Here is a 12,363-nt window from a genome sequence, read left to right on the forward strand (position 1 = left end):
TGTCACATCAAGTGATCAAAGTAAGATGTGTCCATTGCAAAAAGGTGGGTCATTTGGCAAATAATTCTTGGATCAAATATCCCAACAAAATGAAATGTAACAAGTGTAAACAAACGGGACATATCACTTCTAAATGTCCTAACAAAGAGTCAGAGGCTAACTTTGTATTAGCCTCTAACTCCACTGAGAAATTGTTTTAAATCTCAATGTAACTACACCTATATTCCTAACCTTGTACGCCTAATGCTTGCCTTCTGTCCCTCTCTCACTCTCTTGTGTTAATGGTTGTAAGCTTGTGTTAATGCTTGCTTTCTTGATTGTGGTGTGTGCATGGGGTGGATGGTGTTAGTCTAATCTTCTCTTCTCTTATCCCATCTCTTGTCTCCCTTCCAAGATCCCTCTTGCATGCACATTAGCATTGAGTGGTGGTAGCGCTTTCCATAGCTCCCCTCTTCCTTGCTCACTACCTAGCTTGTGGATCTGCATTTGTTGAGTGACACAAGTGGAGGTGGACTGAGCCCCTAGTGGCCTCACATAGGGGAGTTAACCCTTATTAGGGTTGGATAAATGCAAGTCTTCGAATCGACCCTTGCATGGCATCATTCTCTTCTTCTCTCCCTCTCTTGTGCAAGGCAGTATATTCTGGTTAACAAGATACCGAGGATAGGTATGATCTCTAACCTGTGCCAGTGACTCTCCCCATTTATCGTCATTATATAGTTTTCCATTGTGAGACCCCTTCCCCCACTCTGCGGTGCCCCCTTCGAGGGCGCTGGCGGCGGAAACAGCATCAGCCTCTCGCACGGGGCGGGGATCCACACTCAGGGCCTCGCCCGCAAATGTCCCGACAAGGGACTAGCCCAGCACTTCCTCTGAAACCGAGCCTGGAAAAACTTCCCTCCCCTCAGAAGGCACGGCGGGTGATTCCTCCATGGGAAAAATCTTTGAATGGGAGAATTAATCTAACGGGTCAAGTCTTAACTATTCAAACTGATCCGACCGAACCTGAAGTCACATGGTCAGATCAAAGAAGAGACTTGCACTTGGTCCATAGAATCACCACTTTTTTCCTCCTTTAACGAGGCACAGTCCCACCACTGATTCCCTCCCATAGAACAAGGGTATTCTGAGGACTTAATCTAACTAACGTAATTAATTATATCTTAATTGTTTCGCAGGAATCCCCCGATCCTCCACGCAACCGGCATGGGTTAGCCAACCACCCGACCACTGTATTGGTGGGATTCCTTTATAAAGATTTGGTTATGTTTTGCCCAGGTATCGAGGAAAAGAGTTCCCAGGCCCCCTAGCCGGCTTTCAAGAAAAATTTAAAGTAGGCATACCACGTACACCCCCGATATGAAATTGCCATTTATAACAAATTCGACTGTCTTTAAAACAATCCTTCAATGAAAATCATAATATTACTGATCATCATCATGTGTCCTCGAGACTCTCCGTTGAAGACCAGCTAGCCAACCAACGAGATCCAATATCAAAATTTGATTCACAAAAATCTTTCTTTTTAGTCCATCCGAATCTTCCTCGATGCACGCATGGGTGTCCTAGTAACCGCGCGAGCCCGTGCATCACCTGGTCAGAACCCTCTAGGATCCTCCTTATGTGTCCTAGCACTTCACTCAGGGATCGCTTCGTCGGTCATCGCCTATCGTACCGGAAGCGCACCATTTTAACCATACCGAGGCTGGTGAAGACCTCGGTAGGCTTTGCCGCGAGCAACGTCCCTCGCGACTCCCCGCCAACTGTTGCAAACGAGCCTCCTCTTAGTAAAACACATGCCAAATGCTTCCTCCAGCATTCTGGTGTAAAACAGTCCTTTAAATGAAACACAGAGGTTCTATGCAAGTAAAATTCCCAGTTTGAGATTGGTTCCAAAAAACCCCTTTTTCCTTAATTTCCCAATTTCATAATGAGAATCCTTGATCTCTCATCAAGGTAATCTACCCATCATTTGACTGATTTTCCAACTAGATTCTTGGTGATTTCGGTCAAAGGAAAACTAGTTTAATTCAACGGTAGTCTATTCTTTGTATTTAGGAACTGGAATGTGCAAAGTTTTTGCTTGATTTAGATCAAGATATGGACAAGTAGATTTACTGTCCGTCCCTCTCGTAGTCTAACCAAAATCATTCGGTTTAGTTCTAACAAGGATTTTCTCAGATAAACATCTATTTTTGGTAAATACCAATTTAGTGATTTAACTAAATAAAATATCTAAAGATATTCTTTCTACCACTTAATTTTTCAACCTTAATTCCGTAGGTGGAATTATGGTGAAAATTCCTCTTTTGTCATCAAAAATTAATTCAAATCTTTCTCTACTTAAATATCATAGAAATTCTTCTTTTTTATCTATTTTTTTAAATAAGCTTAAAATTTCTCTTTTTCTCATTTAATGAGTGCAATCCAAATTTCATGGGAATTCCTCTTTCATCATAAAATAAATCTATCTATAATTCCTCTTTAAATAAAAATATTCAATATTCCAAATATACCAAGAATTCCTCCTTTTCCATTTAAATGATTGAATCCAAATATGATGGGAATTCCTCTTTTATCATTTAAATTTTTCTTATGCATAAAAATAAATTTAACTAAAATTTCTCTTAAAATTAAATAAAAATATCCATTAATTCCATTATACTAAGAATTCCACTTTTCTCATTTAAATGATTGAATTCCAAATATGATGGGAATTCCTCTTTTATCATTTAAATTTTTCTTATGCATAAAAATAAATTTAACTAAAATTTCTCTTAAAATTGAATAAAAATGTCCATTAATCCAAATTTGATAATAATTCAACTTTTTCCATTTAAATGATTGAATTCCAAATACGATGAGAATTCCTCTTTTATCATTTAAATTTATTCATGCATAAAATACTTTATCTAAAATTCTTCTTTAATTTTAAATAAAATATCCATTGTTTTAATATTCTAAATTTTATCTTTCTCCATTGGAATACATGGATCTCCATTATCATGGGAATTCCTCTTTTATCATAAAAATGAAATTACTAAAAATTCTTCTTTTTCTCTAATTAACTATTTATGCATAAATATTAAAAATTAATTTTCCATGGATATGATGAGAATTATTCATTTAACATAGGATGACTAATCCTAGAATATGGTAGGAAGTCCTCTTTTCACATTATGCATAAAAATGATTTATGTGTTAATTTCTAAAAAAATTTACCATAGCTCCGCTTCTGCTATTATTACTGATAAAAGCATAAGACTTAGTAATACACTTATGATAGATTAACTATCAATAAATCTAAATCCAATTTATGGATCTAAATCATAATTTATCATAATTTATGTAACATAAAAGCATTAAAAAGCCATTTCTTTAGCCTCTAGCTTGACTAGCATAGAGTTTGATTTTAGAATTGAGAATTGCTCCATGAGAAGCATAATTTGAATAGAGAATCAGTCATAGGAATGACCATTCTTTGGGGGAGAGAGAGATATGCTTAAAAAACATTCTAATTAAGCATAAATGTAAACTTTTTGTGATTAATCATTAGAATTCTTTGCAGAGCTTCATTTGCACTGAAAAACCATTCATTTAAATACTTCTCAAGCTTGAGAGGGGTTGAGAAGTGAAAAACCTTTGGAAGATTAAAGAAAAAACCATAAAGTCACATCTTACCTCTTATTTTGCTTGCTTCTCTATTCTCAAAAGAGGCACCCAACCAATCAATTGGTTAGTATGTTGAGAGGAAAGCTCCAAGGAAGGTTGAAGAGAGAGAAAAGCTCCAATCTCTCCAAATTGTAGAGGATTTTTAGGGGATAATAAAAAAGATACTTATTTTAAAGTAATACTGGCATGGTCTAGTTCACAGATGAGAATACAAAAGAATGAGGGTCTATTTATAGGTGAGGGAGGCAACTAGCTAAGTCCAACTAAGTTCCTGAATTTTCCAGCTTTAGTTTGGCTGAATTTGGACAAGATTTGGACTAGTTAAGCTCCCTTCTTGATCTAGGAGAGAGGAGAAATAAAAATATCTTAATATTTTTGAATTTAAAACTCATTCACTTGTGTGAAATAGGCACCTCCTTGAAGTCCCCCTCATTCCTTACCAAGGTGTCAAAATTGTATGATTACTCCAAAATATCTCATTTTTTTAGTAATATCTCATAGTTTTTAACTAATAAATCTTGTACTCAATCAACTCTTCATCTTATGTGGGCATTTACTCATTTTTGGGTATTTTCTTTTATTCATTGGATTTATCTCATCCCAACACTTGGATTAATCTTATTGGCCCATAGGAACCTTAATTGGACCATAATCTAAAAATTTCAAAAAATCTTGACCCTTAGGGTAAGGTCTTTTAAATCATTTTTACTTGATTCCTAATGTACCTTGGAAAATTTATTTTGATTTTCTATTTCAGGGAAACATATTTTTGATATTAGGAGAATTTGTTTATCCAAAAATATCTCAATATTGAATTACCACTCTCTAAAAATTCATTCATTTTGGCTTCTAAGAACCTGGGGGGACAAAATATCTTCCTTAAATAGGTTTTAAGATCGTTCCAGGACTGGGTATTCCTGTCGAGATGGTTGGTGTCACAATGGTTCCTCCATGCCATCTTGGCTGTTTCCACAATTTTTTGCCTAGCAAGAGCCATTTTGCTTCGCTCATTGTAGCTTGTGACATCGAAATACTCTTCCACAGCTTCCACCCATTTCTCCACAACCTCGCCTAGGTTCTCCCCTTCTCCTTTGAAGGGTCCTGGCTAAGTTCTGTTGTGAAGAGCCTTGCAAACGTCGGGGTCAAGCTCTTCTTCAGAGAGAGGGTCTGGCTGACGGCCATGGTTTCCTCACCTCATGATTCTGCCAAAAATGATATATTATTAAATTTTTATTTTGATATCATCCACGAGATCCTAAGACTTAAGAGGTTCGAAAAATAATTTCTTAAACAAGATAAATGATCTTATTAGAGATCTATGACATATGTCCGGTAACAGATTTTGCTTTATCACTTCGTCCATAAACAATCACTTATACAACAAGGAATTTTTTCGCAAAACATTTCTTTATTTATATAAAAGTTACAACAGCTCGGCTCCAGAAGTCAAAATCTCCTCGGGAGACGCATAAGACGACGGTACTAGGCTATAGACATGCCCTGATACAAATGTTCCCTTACTGCTGCTGCCAAGGGAGCTACTATCTTCTCCTTAGGAATAAAGCGAGTAAGGAGTCTGTAGATTTGGTAGAAAAGTCTGAAATTTCGAGGCCTTGAGTGATATAAAATAACACCATGTATCACTTTCAGCCTCATCAAAATCATGGTTGATGAGAGATTCTGCCACATCATCACACGCTGGTTGCAAGACGCGTGGACATACTACCCTACAAACCACTTGTGTTGCCATCTCTCTGCTGGGTCAAGGAAATATAGATCCTCAAAATGGCTTGTGAGTCTGGCTCGGCTTGTTTGAGTTGTAGCGGCGGAAGAGATGAGATGCTTAAAGGCGAACGGAGTCATGTCTTGTGACTGGGTGAGCTCGGGAACACCAGATAAGTGTGGAACTTCCATCTATAAAACCAAATTCTTTGATTAAAATTCTTCATTAATGAAGCTTAAGGAATGAAATTACAATATGTAAATGCTCTTTCTGAGTTTTTATTTCATTTGTCCTTATTAGCTTTCAACAAAGCTCTAATACCAGCTAAGAGACCCCCACCCCCACTCCGCGATGCCCCCTCCGAGGGCGCTGGTGGTGGAAGCAGCGTCAGCCTCTCGCGCGAGGCGGGGATCCACACTCGGGGCCTCTCCTACAGATGTCCGAACAAGGGACTAGCCTGACAGTTCCTCCAAAACCGAGCTCGAAAAAGCTTCCCTCGCGCCCGGAAGGCACGGGCGATTTCTCTATGGGAAAAATCTTCGAACGGGAGAATTAATCTAACGGGTCAAGTCTTAACTGATCTGACTAAACCTGAAGTCACATGGTCAGATCAAAGAAGAGACTTGCACTTGGTCCATAGAATCACCACTTTTTTCCTAACGAGGCACAGCTATTGATTCCCTCCCATAGAACAAGGGTCTTCTCAGGACTTAATCTAACTAACGTAATTAATTGTATCTTAATTGTTTTGCAAGAATCCCCCAATCCAGCCGGTCCATGGATCCGACCACTGTATTGGTGGGATTCCTTTATAAAGATTTGTTTATGTTTTGCCCGGGTACCGAGGAAAAGAGTTCCCAGGTCCCCTAGCCGGCTTTCAAGAAAAATTTAAAGTAGGCATACCACATACACACCCGATATGAAATTGCCATTTATAACATATTCTACTGTCTTTAAAACAATCCTTCAATGAAAATCATAATATTACTGATCATCATCCTCCAAAATTCTGAGTCCATTATATTACAAAATGTGTCCTTGAGACTCTCCATTGAAGACCAGCTGGCCAACCAACGAGATCCAATATCAAAATTTGATTCACAAAAATCTTTCTTTTTAGTCCATCCGAATCTTCCTCAACTCATGCATGGGTGTCCTAGCAACCGCGAGCCCATGCATCACCAGGTCAGAACCCTCTAGGATCCTCCTTAGGTGTCCTAGCACTTCACTAAGGGACCGCTTTGTCGGTCCTCGCCCATCTTACCGAAAGTGCACCATTTTAACCATACCGAGGCTGGTGAAGACCTCGGCAGGCTTTGCCACGAGCGACGTCCCTTGATGACTCCCCGCCAGTTGTTGCAAACAAACCTCCTCTTAGTAAAACACATGTCAAATGCTTCCTCCAGCATTCTAACGTAAAATAGTCCTTTAAATGAAACACAGAGGTTCTATGCAAGTAAAACTCCCAGTTTGAGATTGGTTCCAAAAACCCCTTTTTCCTTAATTTCCCAATTTTATTATAAGAATCCTTGATCTCTCATCAGGGTAATCTACCCATTATTTGATTGATTGTCCAACTAGATTCTTGGTGATTTCGGTCAAAGGAAAACTAGTTTAATTCAACAGTAGTCTATTCTTTGTATTTAGGAACTAGAATCAGTCACGAAGTTTTTGCTTGATTCAGATCGAGAGATCGACAAGTAGATTTACTGTCCATCCCTCTTATAGTCTAACCAAAATCATTCAGTTTAGTTCTAACAAGGATTTTCTTCACGTAAACATCTATTTTTGGGTAAATACCAATTTAGTGATGTAACCAAATAAAATATCTAAAGATATTCTTTCTACCACTTAATTTCTCAACCTTAATTTCCTAGGTGGAATTATGGTGAAAATTCCTCTTTTGTCATTAAAAATTAATTCAAATGTTTCTCTACTTAAATATCATAAAAACTATTCTTTTAATTACATACAATTATCCATTTTTTTAAATAAGCTTAAAATTCCTCTTTTTCTCATTTAATGAGTGCAATCCAAATGTCATTGGAATTCCTCTTTTATCATAAAATAAATCTATCTATAATTCTTCTTTAAATAAAAAATATTCAATATTCCAAACACACCAAGATATCCTCTTTTTCCATTTAAATGATTGAATTCCAAATATGATGGGAATTTCTCTTTTATCATTTAAATTTTTCTTATGCATAAAAATAAATGTAACTAAAATTTCTCTTAAAATTAAATAAAAATATCCATTAATTCCATTATACTAAGAATTCCACTTTTCTCATTTAAATGATTGAATTCCAAATATGATGGGAATTCCTCTTTTATCATTTAAATTTTTCTTATGCATAAAAATAAATTTAACTAAAATTTCTCTTAAAATTGAATAAAAATGTCCATTAATCCAAATATGACAAGAATTATGCTTTTTTCATTTAAATGATTGAATTCCATATATTCTAGGAATTCCTCTTTTATCATTTAAACTTATTCATGCATAAAATAATTTATCTAAAATTCTTCTTTAATTTTAAATAAAATATCCATTGTTTTAATATTCTAAAATTTTTCTTTCTCCATTGGAATACATGGATCTCCATTATCATGGGAATTTCTCTTTTTTCATAAAAATAAAATTACTAAAAATTCTTCTTTTTCTCTGATTAACTATTTATGCATAAACATTGAAAATTAATTTTCCATGGATATGATGAGAATTATTCATTTAACATAGGATGACTAATCCTAGAATATGGTAGAAAGTCCTCTTTTCATATTATGCATAAGAATGATTTATGTGTTAATTTTTAAAAATTTTGCCATAGCTCCGCTGTTATTACTAATAATTGTTAATAATTTTAAAAAGCATAAGACTTAGTAATACACTTATGATAGATTAACTATCAATAGATTTAAATCCAATTTATGGATCTAAATCATAATTTTATCATAATTGATGTAACATAAAAGCATTAAGAAGCCATTTCTTTAGCCTCGAGCTTGACTAGCATAGAGTTTGATTTTAGAATTGAGAATTTCTCCATGAGAAGCATCATTTGAATAGAGAATTGGTCATAGGAATGACCATTCTTTGGGGGGGAGAGATATATGCTTTAAAAATATCCTAAGCATAAATGTAAACTTTTTGTGATTAATCATTAGAATTCTTTGGAGAGCTTCATTTGCATTGAAAAACCATTCATTTGAATGCTTCTCAAGCTTGAGAGGGGTTGAGAAGTGAAAACCCTTTAGAAGATTAAAGAAAAAACCATAAAGTCACATCTTACCTCTTGTTTTTCTTAGTTCTCTATTCTCAAAAGAGGCCCCCAACCAATCAATTGGTTAGTATGTTGAGAGGAAAGCTCCAAGGAAGGTTGAAGAGAGAGAGAAGCTCCAATCTCTTCAAATTGTAGAGGACTTTTAGGGGATAATAGAAAATATACTTATTTTAAGGTAATACTGGCATGGTCTAGTTCACAGATGAGAATACAAAAGAATGAGGGTCTATTTATAGGTGAGGGAGGCCACTAGCTGAGTCCAACTAAGTTCTAGAATTTTCCAGCTTCAGTTTGGCTGAATTTGGACAAGATTTGGACTAGTTTAGCTCCCTTTTTTATCCAGGAGAGAGGAGAGATAAAAATATCTTAATATTTTTGAATTTAAAACTCATTGACATGTGTGAAATAGGTGCCTCCTTGAAGTCTCCCCCTTTCCTTACCAAGGTGTCAAAATTGTATGATTACTCCAAAATATCTCCTTTTTTTAGTAATATTTCATAGTTTTTAATAACTAGTAAATCTTGTACTGAGTCAACTCTTCATCTTATGTGGGCATTTGCTCATTTTTGGGTATTTTCTTTTATTCATTGGATTTATCTCATCCCAACACTTGGATTAATCTTATTGGCCCATAGGAACCTTAATTGGACCATAATCTAAAAATTTTAGAAAATCTTAACCCTTAGGCTAAGGTCTTTTAAATCATTTTTAATTGATTCCTAATGCACCTTGGAAAATTTATTTTGATTTTTTGTTTTAGTTAAACATATTTTTGATATTAGGGGAATTTGTTTATCCAAAAATACCTCAATATTGAATTACCACTCTGTAGAAATTTTTATCTCTCTAGGCAAAAACAAGGAAAAATCATATTTTCTTGTATTCATAAATAGGGAATGATTTCAGGGGATTGAAGTAAAGCTTATTCATTATTCAGGCTGAGGAGGAATATTACATCCATGTCCACTTATATGCTTTGTTGTTCCAGGAATCTTGTAGTATTGCAATGATTCATGGGATCTCTGACAAGGTGGGGAAGCATGGACGCCTTCACAATAGCCTTGGAGGCATGTGCTTGGTGTGGGCCGATTTTCCAACGAATCACTCTCTCTACAAGGACAAGGTTGTGGTTCCTCGATGGAATGTTTTTAGGAGGTACTTGTGGAGCCGACTTTTGTACTTGTTTTGCAGAGTTCCTACAGGCCGATGGCACTATGATGTGCACTCTACATGTGGAGCATGTGGGGATTGTTGTGCGAGAGGTAGGGACTTGGAACTTCACATTACAAAAAGGACTTTGAGTCTTGCACTTCCCGTGATACTTGTATGTCATGTCAGAAGATGGCCAAGAAGAGGTAAGTGAAGGAGTGAGTGGTTTTTATTAAAGTGACGTCCAGTCGTCCAAAGTAGGACAGGCGGGGAGGTGAGGTAGTTGCAAATTGTTCAGGTTTCGAGGTGGACGATGATATCTTCTTGGAGTTGAAACTACAAGAGGGAACCTTGCCATACTAGTTGGATGTGGATGAGAATTTGGGAGTCCCATCTGAGATGTTGTTGATCATAGCAAGCCTTTTGCAAGGTAATTACAACACTCACTTCATTACAATTAGATTCGAGTAAAGTAATTGTTATATAGTCATTGTCTTTTATATTTTCATCCATTTATACATGCCAATTGTGAGCTTGTATTATGGTAGGCGGTTACTCAAAACATTCACCAATTTTCCAGGGATGCATTCTTAGATTGCTTTGCTAGTACTAGGACCCTCACTAGAGCATGTAGGATACTGCAAAAACGACATTGCATGAGCGTGGAGAGTGATGAGGTGTGCCTTAGATTGTGTCTACGGCCACTTATGTACGTTCATGATTTGGTTCCTTCTTCCACCAGCACCCACGATGTCCTTATGTATTTCACTTTCTTGTAATGAAAGAAATATATTGTTTTAGACATTATTGTGATGCACCCTTGTACACTCAAATTATGTCAATGGCATTATTTTTAGCTTCTGTCATGATCGTTTAGGTAATTAAATTGACAATTGAGAGAGATGGAGCAAGATGGATAGAGATCTCAAGGCCATGAGAGAGTGTGTGAGTGAAAGAGAGTTTCAGTGAGATCTTAAAATAATTATTTTTGTACTTAAAATAGTATTTTTATGCTTAAAATAGTTATTTCTATTTTTGAGAAGTTATAATAAGTACAGTAGGGATTGCCATGTTCTAGTACTCTTATTCTAGGCACAATCCCACCCCACCATTCCCTTATATCTTCATATTGCAATAGGCTAGGCACAAACTCTTTTATCATGGCTTCATCCAGTAATCCCTCTAATATACTACTATGTTTGCGAGCATCTTAAGTAAAGCTCTTCAATCTTTCAACACCTCAAAGAAAAGGAACCTAGATTAAATGCCCTTATGGAAGCATGATCAACAACATCTAAATTGTAAGAGCTCTATAAGAAGTTCATATAACAGAGAAAGCAATAGACCTTGTAGAGAAGAACATGCTAGAGGTGAAAGCAGCAATAGCCATTGGGATATGGAGAGCTTTTGGCATCATTGAAGAGGCAAAGGAGGCTCCTCTTTGAGTAGAAGTTCCCACCTTCATTGCAAATTTAGGGTAGATGAAGAAGGCCAAGATGATAGTTGAGGCCCAAAGCGCTTTCATATATTGTTGCATATGTTCAACATATTTGTAGATGTTTGTCATAATATGCTACAATATTGCAATTTTTCTTTGAAATATAATGGAAGTTGCATCTCTATATGGTGTCTTTGTGAAGAAGCAGCACAATGATAGTGGCCCATGGAAGTAAATAACATTGTGTACACCCTTGCTCTCATGTATCGTTGCGTGAGTTCAACATCTCGGCCGGAGTTTGTCATGTAATGCCGTGGTTTTGTAAATTTGCTTTGGAATACAATGCAAGTTTTAGATCATAATATGGTGTCTTTGTAAATGAGTTCCAATGATAGTGGCCCATGGAAGTAAAGAACATTGTGTACACATATGCTTTCATGTATTATTGCGCGTGTCAACATCTCGTAGTGTGTTTGTCATGTAATGTTGTGGTCTTGTAAATTTGCTTTGGAATATAATAAAAGTTTTAGATCATAATATGGTGTCTTTGTAAATGAGTTGCAATGATAGCTCAATATCTCATAGGTGTGACAGTAGAGGGAGAGGAGTACATGGATACAAGAAAGGTAGAGAGAGAAACCGCTCGTCTCAACACCAAAAAGCGCTCTCTGAAAAATACACCCAGTCCATCGATGATTAGGTTCAGTCTTGCTCACAAGGCACTATGCACAGGGTCAATGCCTTTAAGTACTTTTTTGTAGACTCCATGTGTTTGAGCATAAATTGTAAACATAAATAAAAAACAATGTAACTTCTTTTAAGGAGCTTCTAAGTAATAAAAATTCATGTTTTGTGAAATTTGAGTACAGCGGTTGTTGTAAGTACTCTTCAATGATGGCAAAGTGGTGCAGTGCACATGAAAATTTAAACCTTCATCCATTGAAGTAATAGTTGATGTAACAATCAAAATATGTGTCTATAAAAGCGTCAAAAAAACTATCACAAAATAATAAAATATTTTGACAAATATTCCAACGTTTATCGGTGCATATTTAGATGAATCGATATCAACGTTTGTATTGACGTGAATTTTG

The sequence above is a fragment of the Cibotium barometz genome, chromosome 24 (assembly GCF_041138505.1).
Source record: "Cibotium barometz isolate CiBa-2024 chromosome 24, ASM4113850v1, whole genome shotgun sequence".
Lineage (NCBI taxonomy): Eukaryota > Viridiplantae > Streptophyta > Polypodiopsida > Cyatheales > Cibotiaceae > Cibotium > Cibotium barometz.